Genomic DNA, 18849 nt, shown 5'->3' with positions numbered 1-18849 from the left:
CTTCAGGGTCTCTTGTAAGGCAGGCCTAGTGGTGACAAAATCTCTAAGCATTTGCTTATCTGTAAAGGATTTTATTTCTCCTTCACTTATGAAACTTAGTTTGGCTGGATATGAAATTCTGGGTTGAAAATTCTTTTCTTTAAGAATGTTGAATATTGGCCCCCACTCTCTTCTGGCTTGTAGAGTTTCTGCCGAGAGATCTGCTGTTAGTCTGATGGGCTTCCCTTTGTGGGTAACCCGACCTTTCTCTCTGGCTGCCCTTAAGATTTTTTCCTTCATTTCAACTTTGGTGAATCTGGCAATTATGTGTCTTGGAGTTGCTCTTCTCGAGGAGTATCTTTGTGGCGTTCTCTGTATTTCCTGGATTTGAATGTTGGCCTGCCCTACTAGGTTGGGGAAGTTCTCCTGGATGATATCCTGAAGAGTGTTTTCCAACTTGGTTCCATTTTCCCCCTCACTTTCAGGCACCCCAATCAGACGTAGATTTGGTCTTTTTACATAATCAAGAATTCTTTTTCAAAACAACAGAGTGAATAGTCAGTTTGCAGAATGGCAGAAAACTTTTGTACACTTTGCCTGTGACAGGGAACGAACATGAAGAATTTGCAAGGAACTCAAACAACTCTACAACAACAACAGCAACAAGAACCAAATAACCCCACTAAAATGAGCAAAGGACATGAGTAGACGTTTTCAAAAGAACACATAGAAATGGATAATAAATATATAAACAATGCTCAACATCACTGACCATCAGGGATATGCAAATTAAAATCACAATAAGATATCATCTTCCACCAGTTACAATGACTATTACTAAAAACTCAAAAATATCAGATGTTGGTGAGGATGGGAAATAAAGGCAACTCTTAGACACTGTTGATGAGGATGTGGACGAGGACAACTTCTATGGAGAACGGTGTGGAGGTTTCCCAGAAAACTAGAAATAGACCTGCCATTTGGTCCAGCAATCCCACTGCTGGGCAACTACCCAAAGGAAAATAAACCATTATTTCTAGAAGATACCGACACTTCTATGCTTACCATAAAACTATTCTCAGTAGCACATATGTCAAACAGAGTGTCCTCAAATGGATGATTTTATAAAAGAATATAGCATGTATGCACAGTTCAATACTAGCCAGCCACAATAAGGAATGAAACTGTGTCTTTTGCAGCAAGATGCATAGAATTGAAGGACAATATAATTAGTGAATTACCTCACAAACAGAATGTCACGTGTCACACGTTATTACTTACAAGTGCGAGGTAAACAGTGTGTGCACAAGGATATGTAGAGAGAAATTATGGACATTGGAGACTTAGAACGATGGGAGAGCACAAGGTGGGAGATGATGAGACATTATATAATGGGCACAATAAACAATAATTAAGAGTTGTCCAATGATCTTAAAATTGAAATGTAAAATGTGATCAATAAAATAAATTGATATTAGTTGACCTCATTAAATTTAAAAACTTTCTCTACTCAAGTGACCGTAAGAAAATGAATGCCAGGTTACAGATGAGAAACTGCTTGCAAGTCATATAACCACCAATGTGATTATAATAAGAACCCTCAGAACTCGACTGTGAATAAAAAGGAAACAACCGATGGATAAATTAGACAAGGGTTTGTACAGACGTTTCATCAAAGACGATGTGCAGATGACACAGAAACGTATAAACAGGCTCTCAACAGGATTTTCCATTAGAGAAATTGAAACCAAGTCCACAATGAGACACCACCACACACTTTTTTAAATGACTGAAATGAAGAGGAAATACAGATAACACCAATGCCGGTGAGCATGCCAGGTTGCTAGAGTCTAAATCATTGCTAACGGGAATGCAAAATGAAACAGATACTCAGGAAAATAAGTTTTAGTTTTCTCCAAAATCAAACATGCCCTTAACACCTGACCCTAAGATCCCACTCCTGAATATTTGCTTCAGAGAAATACAATCTTACATTCACACATAACTTCTATTAAAATATTCAAGATATTGTGTGTGGGGGTGTGTGTGTTAGAAACTAAAAATAACATAAATGTCTCAAAATTTGAATAGGTGAAGTAACTAGGAAGCATCTATCAATTAAACACCATCAGCAATAAAAAAATAACAAGTGACCGATACATAAACCATTACAGGTGAACTCCAGACATGATGCTAAGTGAGAGAAGCCAGTCGCAAAGATCAAAGGGACACAGCTGTCAGCACCACGGTCATCCTCAGGTGTCAGTGGTTTGGGCTGGGCTTTCTCTGTCTCTTTCCTGACCAGGCCCAGATGTTGAGCTCCGCCACTTGCAGATGGAAAAATCTATTTTCAACCATGCACTGAGGTTTGAAGTGCTTCACAGACTGAAGCAAACAAACACTGGCTCCTTAGAACAGTGTCCAGCATTTGTTCCAACCACAAGAGAATGTCCTCCAGCTCTCCCCCTCCTCGGTTCTCTCCTGCAAGCCAGCAGCCGTGCAGTTTAGTCTGCATCTCCCATACATCCACCCATCTCGTTCCAAGGGCCTTCCACTACACCCTCCACTGTTTTTGAGAGCACCAGCAGCCTTTGAACTTTTCCACATTCTGTTGTTACTGAAGTTAGGACGCTTGGGACCAAATTAAGGATCATATGTTATGACTGAATTCCAGCACTCCCTCTCTTCTGGGACAGAGCACATAACCAAGTTTCTGCAGGAGGAGACCAAATTGAGCTTTTTTCTTCCTCAGCATAGGAGATGAGCGCTAAGTGGAGGGTTGGGCAGAAGCTTCCCATGTTTCCAGTACTTTGGTTCTTGTGGGGTGGAACCTCTGCTGTAGGACAGAGCTAGAAACCAGGGACCCAATGTTTCCAGTGGCTCTGAACCCAGGGCAGAGCCTCCATCCATAAGTGGGGCTCCATGGAAGAAGTGAGTCTCTGGCTCTCAGTAGCTCTTGTCCAGAACTGAGCCTCAGCATCACATGCTGTGGGCAGGGTCAGAGGGCCAATGTCCTGGCCCCTGGGGAAGAGTTTCCTCTGGTGGGAGCTGGTAGAAGGTGTCCTGTCTTCTTGGCTGCATCTTCTGCAGTGGAGGTTACAATACATCATGCTGAGCTGGGATGTGGAAGGAAGTAGGAGCATCTTAGATAAAATATAATGACTGACCTTACTGAGTTTTCTAGATTTTCCTGAATAAATGTTTCTTCACTTGCTCTTTGCTGTCAGAGCCTTTCCAAACCCTGTAATTTTCCAAAATAATTTTCACTGGTCTCCTGAGGGCATGGATTCATTGAGCCCCTCATGCTGTCAATAAGAAATAGAACTTGTTTTTTTTCACTTTTTAGAGAACATCCATGGGCTATAAAATAATGGGTTGGCTTTTCTTCCAACACTTTACTGACACCATCAATTTTCCTCTTGCTTGTAAGGTTTTAACCAGAAGAAAGCTGTCATCATCTTTTCTGTTCTTTTGGAAGGAATCCCCCCTCTACTCACCTCCACTTGCCTGCATGTATTTCTATTTGTCTTTGGTTTTCAGTAGTTTTAATAAGATTTACCTAAATGTGTGTGTTGGGATGAAGGGTCTTCTCCTGCTGCTCTGTGTTCTCTGAGATGCATGGATTCACGGTTTACACTGTCTCCATTTTTGTGAAAACAATTAGAAAAAAAGTCTGTGTGTGCCCAGAAACAAGCCTCCCTGAAGGGGGAACAGGACCACCTGGGGGCGCTCAGGACCCACTGAGCACAAGAGCCAGCCTCAGGGCAGGTGCAGATGGGGGTTAAGGTCTGGTTTCCTGTCAGCCCTGTGGCTTCCTCTCCATAAAACAGTTTCCTTTGGGGCACTTGTCTGGATTCCTTATCCTGTTCTTCCTGGGAAGTCTCTGAAGAAGAAACATTTGTCGTAACAAGAGAAAAACTTTCTCACATGCACCAAAGACAGAGTCACCTACAGTCACTGATGCGTGTTTCTCAACCTCACTAACCTTTCAATGCTTCTGAAGTTAATCAGCTAAATCTGTAAAATATGCTGTGTTTAATTCAGCAATGCAGCCCAGCTCAACAGAACTCAAAGGGCCAGCGAGCAGCAGGCTGGATAATGTGCACGCTGGGCACTGGGGCAGAGGGGGTTAGCATCCAGTGCAAGAGAAGAAGGGCCGCCTGTGGTCACTGTCAGGACTCCAAGCCCACAGTTCCAATTGTAGGTGATCCCTGGCAAAGGAAGAGAGACCCCACCAATGTTTAGTGTGGATGTCGAGTCTGATGCTTCCACACTCACACCCCAGGTGATTATGAAAATATTTATTAACTCTATTTTTGAGGTGGCTGCTGAGAGCAGCACAGGTCTCTGAAGAAATTACAAACTGGAATTTCCTCGGTAGAGCAGGAAAGGAGGCTGGCTCAGGGCTTCACAACGATTTGGTGCTGGGGTCGGGGCGGGGGTTTCTACTCATGAGAGGGAGCTTGTGTGACTTAAACCTCACACTGGCATCAGATGAGGGGCTTCCGTGATTTCTTACTAGATTTACCACATGCAGGGGATAAGGAGGAGGAAGATAAACCTTAACTCATCAGCAACCTGGCACCAAAACTAAGACCTGACACTTTGTTCTCCCCAGCAGCTTTAGAAAATGAGTTTAAAGGAGAGATAAGCGTCCACTATATGTGAAAAGCAAACAGGTCTAAAAAAAAGATTTTTTATTACTGTGAGGACATAATAAAAAGAAAGAGAAGAAGGAATGAGACAGGCAGAGGTGCTGAATCAATGCCCTGTGTGGGGCCTTTTCATTATCCACAGTCATCAGTTTATTCTGAAGGTCTCAGGTCAGCTTCCTGCTTCAAAATATCACAGGCCCTTACAGTATATGTGAAAATGCTCGGTTTGTCGTTCTTCACTAAAGTAGCCTTATAATTAGATGAAATTGTGAATTTAGTCTTCAGTTGTGTTAAAAACAAAACACAATCTACAATTTAGGAAAGTGAGAGTTTATCTTTTATCAAGGGTTACAGCCATCCCGTATGCTGGAAAGCATAGCTTTGGTAAAGATGAGAGAAAGGCACTCCCACGAAGAAGGGGTTGGGCAGAAGCTTTATGCTGAAGGGTTTGGTTAAACAGACACAATCGACAGGTTATAGGAGGGGCTATGGATGTTCATGGAGGTGGTCCTGACATATGTATACTGGATACACATGCATGTAACTTATGACCCCTATTTACTTACCAGTGAAGACTTAGCATTTAAATTCATTAGAGTCAGGCCCTATGTGCCAAAAGCAGAAGCAGAGACACAGAGGTACTCAGTGTGCAGCCTCTGTAAACGGCCAGAGCCAGGCCATGGTCAGTGGTCTCTGATCAGGAGAAAGGTCCTGATATGAGTCTAGTGTTCAATCAAAGCTGGGGTTACGGCTTGTGGAACAGGGGTCAGTTCATCAGGGGATGGGCTGCAATTGTCCTCACAGTGCTTGTCTCAGTGCCCGTGCTTACTGAGCCACTAGAGAAAAGGAATCACCTATTGGCAGTTAGAACATAGTTTACCTTTTAAGTGTACGAGTGAGTGGCAAAACCCTTGCCTGGCAAGGCCTTAGGTCTTGTTTATAATTTGACATCTTATTGCCACAGAAAGTCTGGTCTGTCAGTCGTATGACCTACATTTTTACATTAGTGTTAGTCATTGTTGTGTCTAAACCGCAAAGGGGAGTGAGTATAAGAGGGGTATCTGATCTCTTGTTTTGTCATGGCTGGGAACTCAGTTTTTAGATTTTTTGAGTGGTCCCCTAGGCCAGCAGATGGAACATTTAGTCAGTTGCAGGGCTTAGGGTTTTATTTTTAGTTTAAAGTTTATAAATATGAACTCAAGTATTGACATTCTTCTATTTCACTGCTGTGTTGTGGTTAAAAGTACCTGGTAAGACTCCTTCCAAAGTGGATCAAGAGCAATATTCTACCTGGATGTTTCTTTCAGTAGATACAATTTCCTGGCTGAATGTCATTGGGGGCTTTTGAAAAGATGCAGAAAATTGGTAGCTTTAATCTACTGATGAATTGAGTGGGTAAAATACAGTCATCACTTTCAATACTTTGTCAGGCATGCGTGAAGTAGGACAGAGGTGAGCACTGGAGGTAAATCTGTAAATGTATGGGCCTTCTAGCTACCAAATCATACGCGACTGACTGATGTCAAATCGTAGGCTAATAACTGATATCTCCATGAGGGAGTTGACTGTAATGCTTTACTGCTAGGGAGAGAAACTTTGGCCAGTGAAATTCAAGATTTTCTTAAGGTTTTGACAGTTTTAGTTTAAGGGTGACAATTTTCTTCCACATTTTCAGAAGGTTGTGGATGGGACACATGCTGTGTTCTATAAGTAATGCCAATGCCTTCCATGTCAGATAACATTAAACAAGTATGAGACTAGGGTGATGATCCACTATAATATGTTTACTTTTAGTTATTAGGCCATTTCATTTTGCTTTAGATTTTGCTTTCTAAGTTATATTAGTCAGGTCTCTAAAATGTAGGAGTGCATCTAAAATTTGTTATTTTGTTGTGCATTTTTACATGTTCCAGAAGATGTGAGAAATTTCTTTGTGTCAAGAGCATCCTGAAGACAGACACTCCTCTAGAACTTGAATTTAATCCTTGTGTTTGGTTTATTGACAAGCTCTGTTGACTGCAATAACTTCCGCCATCCATGCTGACTTTATATCACATAGAGGAACAAATTCTGAATGAAAGGTTGTACTACTCAATTGAGTGCATAACCTCCAGTTTCTTTACTGACGTGTGATTCATCAGAGATGATATTAGATCAAGGATTTCAATGGGAATCTGATCTAAAAGATGTAAACATGTTTTCCTAATTTACATAGAATTACTGTGAGCACGCTGCTAGTATTCAGCCATGTCTCCTGTCTATCACACTGAATCCACACTAACTTTGACCTAAAAGTTACCACTTGTTCTAATGTTCAGATATGTTATTTTTATTTTAATGTCTCTAGATTATAATGTGTGACTATTTTAGACAAGAGTGAAGGAAAGCAATGATAACTGACTATAAATGAGAAAAAGCACAACCTAATGATATGAAAGTCAGGACATGAGTGTCTTCAGGCTTGTCTATTTCAAGAGTTCATGTACCCAGGGGATTTCTTTTCTCAATTTTACACAGAGCAACACCCAAAATGTCCATCTCCCCTCCCATTGACTCTTATCATCTGTTGCTATGTCAGTTTGCTTAGACTTTTGGTCTCCAGCTCCACCCAATTTGCTGCAAAAATAGGATTTCATTCTTTTTTACAGCTGCATAGTATTGCACTGTGTATAAGTACCATGTTTTTATCCAGTCTATAACCGATGGGCATATAGGTTGATCCCATGTCTGTGGTACTGTGAACTGTGCAGTGAAACACACATGAGTAGATGTGTCTTTTTGTTACAATAATTTGTTTTTCTTGGGCATATACCCAGTAATGAGATTGCTGAGGGGAATGGTAGCTCCGCTTTAATTTATTCATGAAATCTCCAGACTGATTGCCACAGTGCTTGGAGCAAGTTACATTTTCACCAAAAGTCCAAAAGTATGTAAGTGTTTCCTTTTCTCTATAGCTTTGCCTGCATCTGTTAATTTCTGATCTTTTACTGATAGTAATTCTGACAGGTGTCAGATAGTATCTCCTTTGGTTTTGATTTGCAGCTATCTGACAATTGATGATGTTGTGCATTTTTATATGTTACTTATTCACTTGTATATCAGTGTTTGAGAAGCTTCTGTGCATGTCCTTTCCCCATTTTTAATAGGGTTATCTAGTTTATACTGATGATTTAAGTTCCCTACAGATTACCATGTTACACACACTAAGATAACCAGTATTCAAAAATGAATACACAAACATAATCACTTGTAGGCAAAGACATACTCAATTTGGAATGGTCATGGGTTGCCGGTTGGTATTGAAATGGGACAGCAACTTTGGAAAATGGTCTTCACGGAAAACCTTATACAAAAATGTACCTGGTGTCAGCACTCACAGTAGTCAAATGGAGAATACAGCTCAAGTGCCCATCGACTGCCACAGGGATGAAGACGCTGCAGTGTGTCTGTGTGTCTGTAACCCACAGGGATGAAGATGCTACGGTGTGTCAGTGTGTCTGTAACCCACAGGGATGAAGACTGCGGTGTGTCTGTGTGTCTGTAACCCACAGGGATGAAGACACTGCAGTGTGTCTGTGTGTCTGTAACCCACAGGGATGAAGACGCTGCAGTGTGTCTGTGTGTCTGTAACCCACAGGGATGAAGACTGCGGTGTGTCTGTGTGTCTGTAACCCACAAGGATGAAGACGCTGTGGTGTGTCTGTGTGTCTGTAACCCACAGGGATGAAGATGCTGTTTTGAATTTTGTTTATGTGGTGGATCACGGTTATTGATACATGAATGTTGAGCCATTCTTGCATCCCTGAAACAAAACTTAGTAGATTGTGGCGTATTATCTTTTTGATATGTGGTTGGATTCCATTTTCTTGTGTCTTGTTGAGGATTTTTACATCTATAGTCATCAGTGATATTGATCTGTAGTATTCCTTTTTGGGTCCTGGCATGGATGTGGTATCAGACTGTTAGTGGCTTTGTGGAATGAGTTAGCGAGAAACACCCTCTACTCAATTTTTTGAAAAAGTTTCGGTAGAATTGCTAGCAGATCTTTTAGTATATTGGGCAGAATTCACCGTTTAAAATCATCTGTTTTAGGGCTTCTTTGTTGAGACTTCTTAAAATTACTACTTGAATATCACTAATTTTTGTTTGTCACTTCAGGATTTTTATTTCTTCCTGTTTCAATCTTGGGAGATTGCATGTTTTCAGACATTGATCTGTTCACCCTAAATTTTCTAGTTTGTTAGCCTGGAGATGTTCATAGTAGTCTATGTTGATCATTTATATTTCTATGGCATCAGTTGTAATCTTTTCTTTTTTGTTTCTCATTCTGCTTTTTTAAATTGTCTGTCTACTTTACTTGCCTAATCTAGCTAGTGGTCTGTAAGTTTTGTTTATCATCTCAAAAGCCCAATGTTTTATTTTGTTGGTTCTTTGTATTTCTTGGTTCTTAACTTTCTCTAGTTCTGCTCTGGTCTTTGTTATTTGTTTTCTTCTACTGTGTGTTTTGTTTATTGTGGTTTTTCTAATTCTTTGATATGTAATGTTAGGTTGTTAATTTGTAATCTTTGGATCTTTTTGATGAGGTCATTTAACACTATAATCTTCCCCCTTAGCACAGGTTTTTGCTCCAAAGGTTTTAGTATGCTGCTTCTCTATTTTTATACATTTCAAGGCATGTTACAATATCCTTTTTAATTTTATAGTTGACCCAAATTTCATTCAGTAGCAGGATGTTTAATTTTCATGTGTGTGTGTGTAGTTTTGAGTATTCTTCTAGGGTTTGATTTCTAGCTTTATATTACTGTGGTCTGACAAGATAATTCATTTTTTAAAAAGTTGAGACTTTTATTTCTGGCATAGTATATAATCCATCTTAGAAAATATTCCTTGCTAATGGGAATAATGTATATTCTGCAGTCATCAGAATTGAATGTTCTGTTAATATCTTTTGGGTTTATTTGGTCTAGAGTCCAATTTAAGTCTAGTGTTTTTTTGCTGATTTTCTTTCTCAATGATTTGTCTAGGATTGTCAGATGGGCGTTGAAGTGTATCACAATTGTATTGTTATCTATGTTCTTCCTTAGGTCTAATAGCATTTGTTTTATGAACATGGGCTTTCTGGTTTAAAGCGCATATATATTTAGAATTTGTATTTTTAATCAATCATTTTATCATTATGTAATGACTTTCTTTGTCTTTAACTACTGGTGTTTACTGAAAGTTTGTTTTATATGATATAAGCATAGCTATTCTTGCTTGCTTTTGGTTTCTGTTTGCATGAAATATCTTTTTTCACCCTCTTGATCTGGAATCTATGTGTTTTTACCAATTAAGTGAGTTTCATGTCAGCAGTATAAATTTCAAAACTCTTTTTTATTCTTTCTACCAATGTATACATTTTAGGTGAAGAATTTAACTTATTTATATCCAAACTTAATAGTGATATGTGAGGTTTGGATCCCGTTGTCATGTTAATTATTAACTAGTGGCTTTGTAGTCTTAATTGTGTAATAGTTTTATGAGTGAATTTTATAATTTTGTGTTGTTCATGATGGTGAGTATTGGCCTATGGCTTCCATATTTAGGACTCCCTTGAGCATCTTGTAGTTCTGGTCTAGTGTAAATAAATATCCTTAGCATTTTCTTACCTTAGAAATACTTTATTTCTCCTTCATTTATGAAACTTAGTTTAGCAGAATACAAAATGAATTATTGACATAGAATTTTTTTCCTTTATTTTTTCTTTAAGTAGTCTGAAACTGAGCGTTCAGTCTTTTCTATCTTATAAGTTTATGTTGAGAAGTACATTGTTAGTTAATAGAATTTCAGATAAATTATTGGACACTTTTTTATGAATTTTAGAATGTTTTTCTTCCTATTTCCTTTAGATAGTCTGAGGACTGTAGATCCTGGTTACCTCTGTTTTCCAGTGTCTTGTCATGGAGTTTTCTGATCTTCTTTTATCTGCATGTGAAAATCTCTAGCAAGACTAGGGATATTTTCCTCAATTATTTCATCAATTTGGTCTTCTAAAAATTTTTACTAATTTTCTCCCTCAGGAATATCCACGATCCACTGTTTCAATTGTTTTACATAATCCTATACTTCCCAGTGACTTTGTTCATTTTTATCTGACTGGGTTAATTTGAAATATCTGTCTGTTAGGTTTGATATTCTTTCTTCAATTTAGTATAGTCCATTGTTAAAGTTTTAAACTGTGTTTTCTAATTATAATTCAATGAAGTTTTTATTCCCTGAAGATTATTTTTTAAAAATCAAAGTGTTAAGTAAATCTTGAATTGTTCTGATTTTTGTTTTTTGTTTTTTGACACAGAGTCTTGCAGTGTCGCCTGGACTGGAGTGCAATAGTGTCATCTTGGCTCACTACAACCTCCGCCTCCCGGGTTCATGCAATTATGCTTCAGCCTCCTGAGTAGCAGGGATTACAGGCACACACCACCACACCAAGCCAATGGTTTGTATTTTAGTAGAGATGGCTTTTCACTATGTCGGCCAGACTGGTCTAGAACTTCTGACCTCATGATCCCCCCTCCTCGGCCTCCCAAAGTGCTAGGATTGCAGGCATGAGCCAGAATGCCTGTCTTGAGTGGTTCTGATTTATTTGTGTTGGTTCTCAACTCTCTTTTGGATTTAATTGAACTTCTTTAAAATAAACATTTTGAATTACTTATCTGAGATTTCAAATATATCATGTTGTTTAGATTCTATTGCTGGAAAGCTCAGGTGATATCTGGGGTCTTATAATTCTGCTTTTTCATACTTCCAGAATTGCTTATCTGCTTGCTTTTCATTGGCTAAACTATCTCTTACTATTTTTGAACTTATTTTGATTTTAATGAAAATTTCATTCCCTTTGGAATGTGAATATCATGCATATTGGGTGGGTCTTTTTATTTGGTTCCTGGTTTACTCAGTGGCAAAGACTCTGTAATTATTTCCTGTCTATAGATGGTCATTATTTAGTGGCTTTCTGAAATGATGGTTGTAAAACAATGTACTGGGCCTGTGAGCAGGCTCACTGCCTCCTGCAGATCCTAGATAGTGGAGGCCTCAGGAACTGTTTCTCATTTGGGATGCATTTGTTTCAGCAGATTTTATATTGGGTTGTTAAGTTTACCCTTCACGTTAGTAGGTGGCCTTACAGGTTTGAGCTGACTGCGGGAGAAGCAGATGAGTACATGCTTGATATCTGTGCACAGGGAGAAGCTCTCCGTTGCCTCAGGCATTGGGCTAGTCTGTGAAATGCACAGTGACCTGAGTTCTCTGCTGAGCTCCTGAGAGGGGGACAAACATGAGCCATTCAGCCCAGCAAGCAAAACACCAGCCTTGATGGAAATGGCCAGGTGAGGGGCATCTACTCAGTGTGATTTATTTTGCTATTAATAGTTTTAGTGTTGTGCCTTTTCCAAATTCCAGCTTTAGTAGTAACATACTGAGCATGTGAGCAGGCCCGTGGTCTTTTGCGGAGCTGGAATCACAGAAGTATTGAGAAGCTAATCTCATTTTCACCTGCTGTACACTGGTGGTAGCGGCTTTGTATTAGGTCATGCAGTTTGAACACCAGGCCAGTAGGTGGCGCGTGCAGGTAAGAGCCGGCTATGGGGGCAGCAGAAGGATTTACGCTTTACCAGTGGTTAAAGTGGGAAATTTGTCACGTTCCAGATCTTAGAGAAAAGACTTTTAGTTATTTCTCATTCATTATAATACTACCTGAAAGTCTCTGGAACACAACTTTTTATTATGTCGAGACGTGTTCTTTCTATACCCATTTTCAATTTTTTTTTTTTTCCTGAGAGGATGTGGAGTTTCATCAAATGCTTTTTCAGCATCAATTGAAAAAATAATAATATGTGAATTAAAGATCTAAATGCAAAACCTAAGACTATAGAAATTCTGCATAATACCCTAGGCAATACAATTTAGTGCATAAGAACTGGCAAAGACTTTATTCTGAAAATGATAGAAGCAATTTTAACAAAATCAAAAATTGACAAACGGGACCAAGTAAACTAAAGAGCTTCTGCATAGCAAGATATACTATCAACAGAGTAAACAGGCAACCTCTAGAATGGGAAGTAAAGTATTTGCCACCTATACATCTGACAAAGGTCTAACATTTATAATATACATGGAATTAAACAAACATACAAGAAAGAAAAAGTGGTCAAAGGACATGAAAAGACACTTACAAAAAGACCTACATGTGGCCAAATAGCATAGGAAAACATGCTGAATATCACTATCATTGGAGAAATACATATTAAAACTACAGTGAGGTACCATCTCACATCAGTCAAAATGGCTAATCTTAAAAAAAAGTAGTAACAGATGCTGCTAAGGTTGCAAGAAAAACGGAACATTTATACACTTTTGGTGGGAATATAAATTAGTTCAACCATGGTGGAAAGCAGTGTGGTGATCCCTCTAATAACCTAAAACCGAAGTTTCATTTGACCCAACAATCCCACAGCCGGACAGACACCTAAAGGAACATAAACATGTAGGTTCACTGCAGCACTATTCACAATAGCACACGCATGGAATTTACCTAAATGCTCACAGTGGCAGTGGACTGAGAATCCTCCATTAGCTGCCTGTCTGTAGCACTGAGTTGATTGACAATCTTCATAGTCATCCATGAAGAAGAGTTCTGAGGTTCATCAGGTACTTGTAGACACTCAGGTGAACCAAAGGAATTAGCTGAATTGAGGGCTGCCAGCCATTTCCATGTCACTAGGAATAACTGCCATCTAAGTGTAAAGGTCTACATCACTCAGAATACCCTGCATGACAGGCTGATTCAAAAACATCCAACCCCACAGAGGCTCCACAGCAACCCTTACAGTTCTTTCAAGGAAGAAATACTCTCCAAGTTAAGTGAGTCATTATAGGTGTTCTGAGCTACGGTAAACTTTGGATTAGGGCCAGATTTGCCTGAGTTCAATGTAATTACTATACTCAGCTGCTGGTTCCATATGGCCTGAATATGGGTAATTTAAATGAGCCTGGCTGTGTGATTTGTTATATGAAAATCTGAACTAAATAAATATAAAGAGCATGTCTGGACTAGCATGAGGCTGAGAGATCCTGGGGGCCCCACCCCGCCATACTCTTATCGCCCTTTCCTCCAGGAACCTCCAGGTTCTCAGGGCGAGAATCCACCTAGATGCCTGCATGGCTGTATTACCAGGAGACCAAATCTCTGATAAAACACCGAGACCTTCTTCAGGCAGACAACCCATTTTTACATCCTTATGTATGTGGGGAAAGATAATCCATCCCCATTACAAACCCATACCTACAGGCTTCCTTTATCATGAAAATGGCTACAATTAGCCAAAAGGGGCACATTTACAAAAATTTTCCTGTGATGTTCCATCGAGAAAAGAGCAAAAATCAGCTTCACACCTGGAGACTTGCTGTATTGGGCACAGTCCAGAGAAAGAAGATCACCAGAGTATTAAGATGCATCTGTAAGAACATGTAATGCTTCCGGGTTCCACACATTACGTCTCACCAGTTTAGTCAATATGGATTAAATATGAGAGTGTGGCAATGCACAAACTCTATCTGAGGAGGAAAATAGGCTAAAAAATGTTCAGGAAAATAGAGCAATTTGAAGGCTCTGACAACAGCAATTTCAGCACCAAGGGAATGATTTCACCCTCATTAGCCTCACATTTACTTTTCATGGCACGTGTGCAGGGTTCCAAAGTGAGACCAGCTGAATTCAATGTGCATGCACTTCCCAGGTGTCCACTTGTATTCTGTTTTCTTTACTTCTGTTTGCAGAAAGTAGACACACACTCACCCTTAGTGCCAGTGTAGGGAGTGCTTTCCTTGACATGGATACCAGAAAAGAAAGGAAAAAAGTGGGCCAATTAATGTTAAAATTAGCCTGTGTGTGTGTGTGTGTGTGTGTGTTATTTGAATACTAGAGTTGAATTGGGCTTCTGTCCACGTGCACCTGCACCTGCAGGTATTCTCAGGTGCAATAAACAACTGCAGGACCCTAAAGAAAATAAGAGTCCCCTTCCAAATCCCTGAAGAGTTTTTGGGTTCACCATACGTCAAACGATTCAGTGCCTCTGGAGCTCCAGGAAAGGGCTCCCCAGTGATGCATGAGATCTTTTCTTCGGGTCTTCCTGTACAGTTCTCTGGGTTTCCTAAGGCCAATTCAGTATTTCAAATGATGGTGTGAGAAGCATGTTTTGTCACTAAAGGAGAATTCTGAGCCAGGGCACAGCCACTTTATACCGGGCTAGAGACACTGGTAGGAATATACTCTGTAAGCTCAGACAGAAACGCTCCTGCTGGGTAGGGGATGGGTAGCAGGGGGCTCTCAGGATAAACCCAGCACAGGCTCCCGCCCCAGAGCAGGTACACAGCAGGCTGGGGAGGGGTTCCTCTCAGGGCCCCAGACTTCCTTTAAAAATGTCTAATATATGTATTTCACAAGGACTTCTGATGTTTGTATAAATATTCCATTCGATTGTGAGCATTTATCAAACTGGATGTTGTAATGAGAACCACTTTCACAATGGGGATTTCAAACTCTTCCAGTTATCTTAATAGTAAGCAGCTGGATGTCAGGAAGAGCTCCTTTCTTTTAAATCAGTGCAGTTTTTGGACACACTCATTCCCAAAATAACGCCTTCACATATTAAGGTCTAGAAATGGTTCAAGTTGCCCCTGATTCATTCAAATGTGGATTCAAAGTGAGGTGCGTGTCATGGGGGAGCTTGTTCTCCAGTGGGGGAAGCTCTGTCAACACAGAGTTCAGGGACGTTTAGGGGAAACGTGGCCTCTAACAGGATTACAGTTTGAACCCTCAGCTTCTACAACTGTGTCGTCCATGTGTCATGTATTTGCTCTTTCTCATACTGGGTCAGAAATTGGGCTATTAAATAGCATCCTTCAAGAATATGCCAATCACTGAGGTTAATACAGATAACTCTGTGCCCTGAGAGCATCACCCAACAACCACACCCCTCCTCGTGACCACACCCTACGATGGACAGGACCCACAGGATCCTCTTCTTGGCGTCAGCAGCAAAAGTTAAGGGGCTCCCCAGTCCCAGGGCTGACAGAGAAACCAGGACAGTCAAGTGAGACTTTCCGCAATCCTGTTTCCTCTCCACCGGTGCCCACTCCCAGGGGCAGCTGGTGCAGTTTGGGCCTGAGGTGAAGCAGCCTGTGGCCTCAGTGAAGGTCTTCTGCAAGGCTTCTGGTTACAGCTTTACCACCTATGGTATGAATTGGGTGAGACAGGTCCCTGGAGAAGGGCTTGAGTGGATGGGATGGATGAACATCAACACTGGGAACCCAATGTATGCCCAGGGCTAAACAGGACGGTTTGTCTTCTCCATGGACACCTCTGTCAGCACAGTGTACCTGCAGATCAGCAGCCTAAAGGCTGAGGACACGGCCGTGCATTACTGTATGAGAGCCATAGTGTGGACACCCACATCCTGAGAGAGTCAGAAGCCCTGAGGGAAGAGGTAGCTGTGCTGAGCTGAGGCAGTGGTGCAGCAGTTTCTTTATCTTCCGTATGATCTCATTTTGCATCAACTTCCACTGTTATATTAGCCATGAATGTGGGATAGACGGGTGTTCCTAAATGATCCCTACCCTGCCCATTTTGATGGGTTTTCCAGAAGATGTGAGAAGCCACTTTGTTTGCAAAGCATCCCAAAGCCATGCCCTGCTCCACACACGAGTGCCCATTTCCTGGTCTTTGGTTAACTGTAAAACGCTCATCAGTGCACCTGGACTAATTTCATCAGGTAGAGGAATGTGTTCTAAAGGAAAGCTAGTTGTAACAGCAATTCCTGCTCAATAACCTTCAGCTTCATTGTTTTTGTGTGACCCATCAATTAATTACATTACATCAAGGTTCTCAATGGGAGTTTCTAATAAATATAAGGGATAAATAGAAGTTCCCTAATTAAAATAGTACAATTGTGAACACAACCTCAGTATTCAACCATGTCTCCACCCTTCACACCCTTCACCACAAAGGAATTTTCATGTCTCCTGGAAGTTGGGTTCATTTTGAAATTAGTGATTTTTTTTCATTTTAATATCTCAATATTATTATATGTGACTATTTTATCAGAAAGTGAGTTATGGGAACTTGAACTAAAAAACTGAAAACAAATTCACAACTAATTAAGCAAGATGACACAATGTGATTGGCTTCAGGCTTTGATAATTCAGCAGTTTATGTACCCACACTGTAAATTTACCCATCTTCCTGTTACCTTCATGGCACAGTCAACTCCCGTTATGAAAGAAATGGTGAGGGCACTTTTTTTTTTTTTTTTTTTTTTTTTTGAGACGGAGTCTCACTCTGTCGCCCAGGCTGGAGTGCAGTGGCGCGATCTCGGCTCACTGCAAGCTCCGCCTCCTGGGTTCACGCCATTCTCCTGCCTCAGCCTCCTGAGTAGCTGGGACTACAGGCGCCCGCCACCGCGCCCGGCTAATTTTTTTTGTATTTTTAGTAGAGACGGGGTTTCACTGTGGTCTCGATCTCCTGACCTTGTGATCCGCCCGCCTCGGCCTCCCAAAGTGCTGGGATTACAGGCTTGAGCCACCGCGCCCGGCCGGTGAGGGCATTTTTAGGGTCACACACAGTTACAAAAATAGACTGGGTAAGGTGAGGAGTTGATTGTTTAAATTCCCATTTGAAGAAGTAGAATCAACTACTTTTCTGAATGGCTCACAATGACTCCAGCTCACTCACAGAGCTCAGACAGAACCCTCCCTTCAGGGTGGGAGCTGGGCTGCAGAGGGCACTCTGTACCCATAAAGGTGAAAATGAGCTGTCAGATGGAACTTCCCTGTCACCTCAACATGGAATTTATTGTTTCATTTCATTAGCACTCTTTACATAAGGGTTCATATTTTTTGGTCTGTTCATTACTGATATTTTTCAAAGGAATCTCACTTGAATCTTTACTCTGTTGCATTTTGTCTCCAGGACAAGGTTGGGAAGTGTTACCTCCAGCATCATAACATGATCTAGTGACCTGACACATTTGTGGCAAAGAATACCTACCGATTCAGAAGCTCTTTGGTTTTCTTTCCATGAAATAGAATTATTTCTTCTGTTCTGTGTATGAGCGTATCCTAGCAATCCTGTACACACCCACACAGATGTCTACAAGCCTATGAATTATTCTCTGTAAATAAAAATTTATCTCAATTTCCCTCAATGTTCATAATTCTCCTGAAGGTGAGGAAGGACTTTCTGGATCTGTTTAAACAAAATATCCAGAGACCACCTTGTAGGTAAGGAGTTCACCTGGCTCTGGATGTTGGCTCTGTGTCTTTCCCTCTGTTGTCCCACAGGTCAGCTCACTTGTTCAGTCCTAACAAGAGAGCCCAGGTTTGTCCTGATGTTAAAACACACCCAACTTCTGATGACTCTCCTGTTATCCACATCCATGGAGATAGATTATTTATTATATAATTCACCAAAATAATGTCATATGCCCAAGATGTAATACCGCAAACTCTAAGGTATGTTCATGCAATTCAATGAAGGAGAAAGTCTTTCAGACACAGGTGCACCTGAAATGATGTAAATATGTAGGTAAGGACTCTGGGCTTGAGTGTCATTGTCCAGCCATGTTTCAGAAGTGTGACCTGTCAGGGAAGAACCAGAGTTCCTTGTGCTCTCAGAGGGGAGGGCTCACAGATGTCCTCTCTTGTTCCCAGGAAAGGCAATTGCACTAATCTTGATGATGAGACTATGCTCCTGTGCTGACCTATTATAGTTTTTGACTGAAATTGTCACTGTGATCCCCAATCTACATCTATTCACACAGAAGTGTATAAAGGTCAGGCCACATTCTCAGCATCACACATTGACACGGTTGGAGATACATCCCACTACCTTCTCCTGAGATTGCAGACAGAATCCTAAACTTCAAATGGTCACAAAATGGAAGGCCTCAGATTATTATTATTATTTTTTTTTGATACGGAGTCTCGCTCTGTCTCCCGGGCTGAAGTTGCAGTGGCCGGATCTCAGCTCACTGCAAGCTCCGCCTCCCGGGTTCACGCCATTCTCCTGCCTCAGCCTCCCGAGTAGCTGGGACTACAGGCGCCGCCACCTTGCCCGGCTAGTTTTTTGTATTTTTTAGTAGAGACGGGGTTTCACCATGTTCACCAGGTTGGTCTCGATCTC

The 18849-nt window shown here is 40.8% G+C and overlaps 1 long non-coding RNA gene, 1 pseudogene and 1 gene segment (V, D, J or C); 2 read left to right on the top strand and 1 right to left on the bottom strand.

Moving 5' to 3' along the window:
* LOC144330491 (immunoglobulin heavy variable 4-59-like) overlaps positions 1-18849 on the top strand; it is an 85804-nt gene that overhangs the window by 50274 nt on the left and 16681 nt on the right.
* LOC144330517 (uncharacterized) lies at positions 668-13264 on the bottom strand. The gene is made up of 2 exons (XR_013396778.1): positions 12845-13264; positions 668-4190 (listed from the first exon to the last, which is right to left on the bottom strand). It is a non-coding gene; the product is annotated as an uncharacterized LOC144330517 (long non-coding RNA).
* Positions 15332-16501, top strand: LOC106999618 (immunoglobulin heavy variable 7-4-1-like; annotated as a pseudogene).

The sequence above is a fragment of the Macaca mulatta genome, chromosome 7, assembly GCF_049350105.2.
Source record: "Macaca mulatta isolate MMU2019108-1 chromosome 7, T2T-MMU8v2.0, whole genome shotgun sequence".
NCBI classification, from domain to species: Eukaryota; Metazoa; Chordata; class Mammalia; order Primates; family Cercopithecidae; genus Macaca; species Macaca mulatta.
Note: the sequence above shows the minus strand (reverse complement) of the source record. Positions and strands in the feature narration are given on the sequence as shown.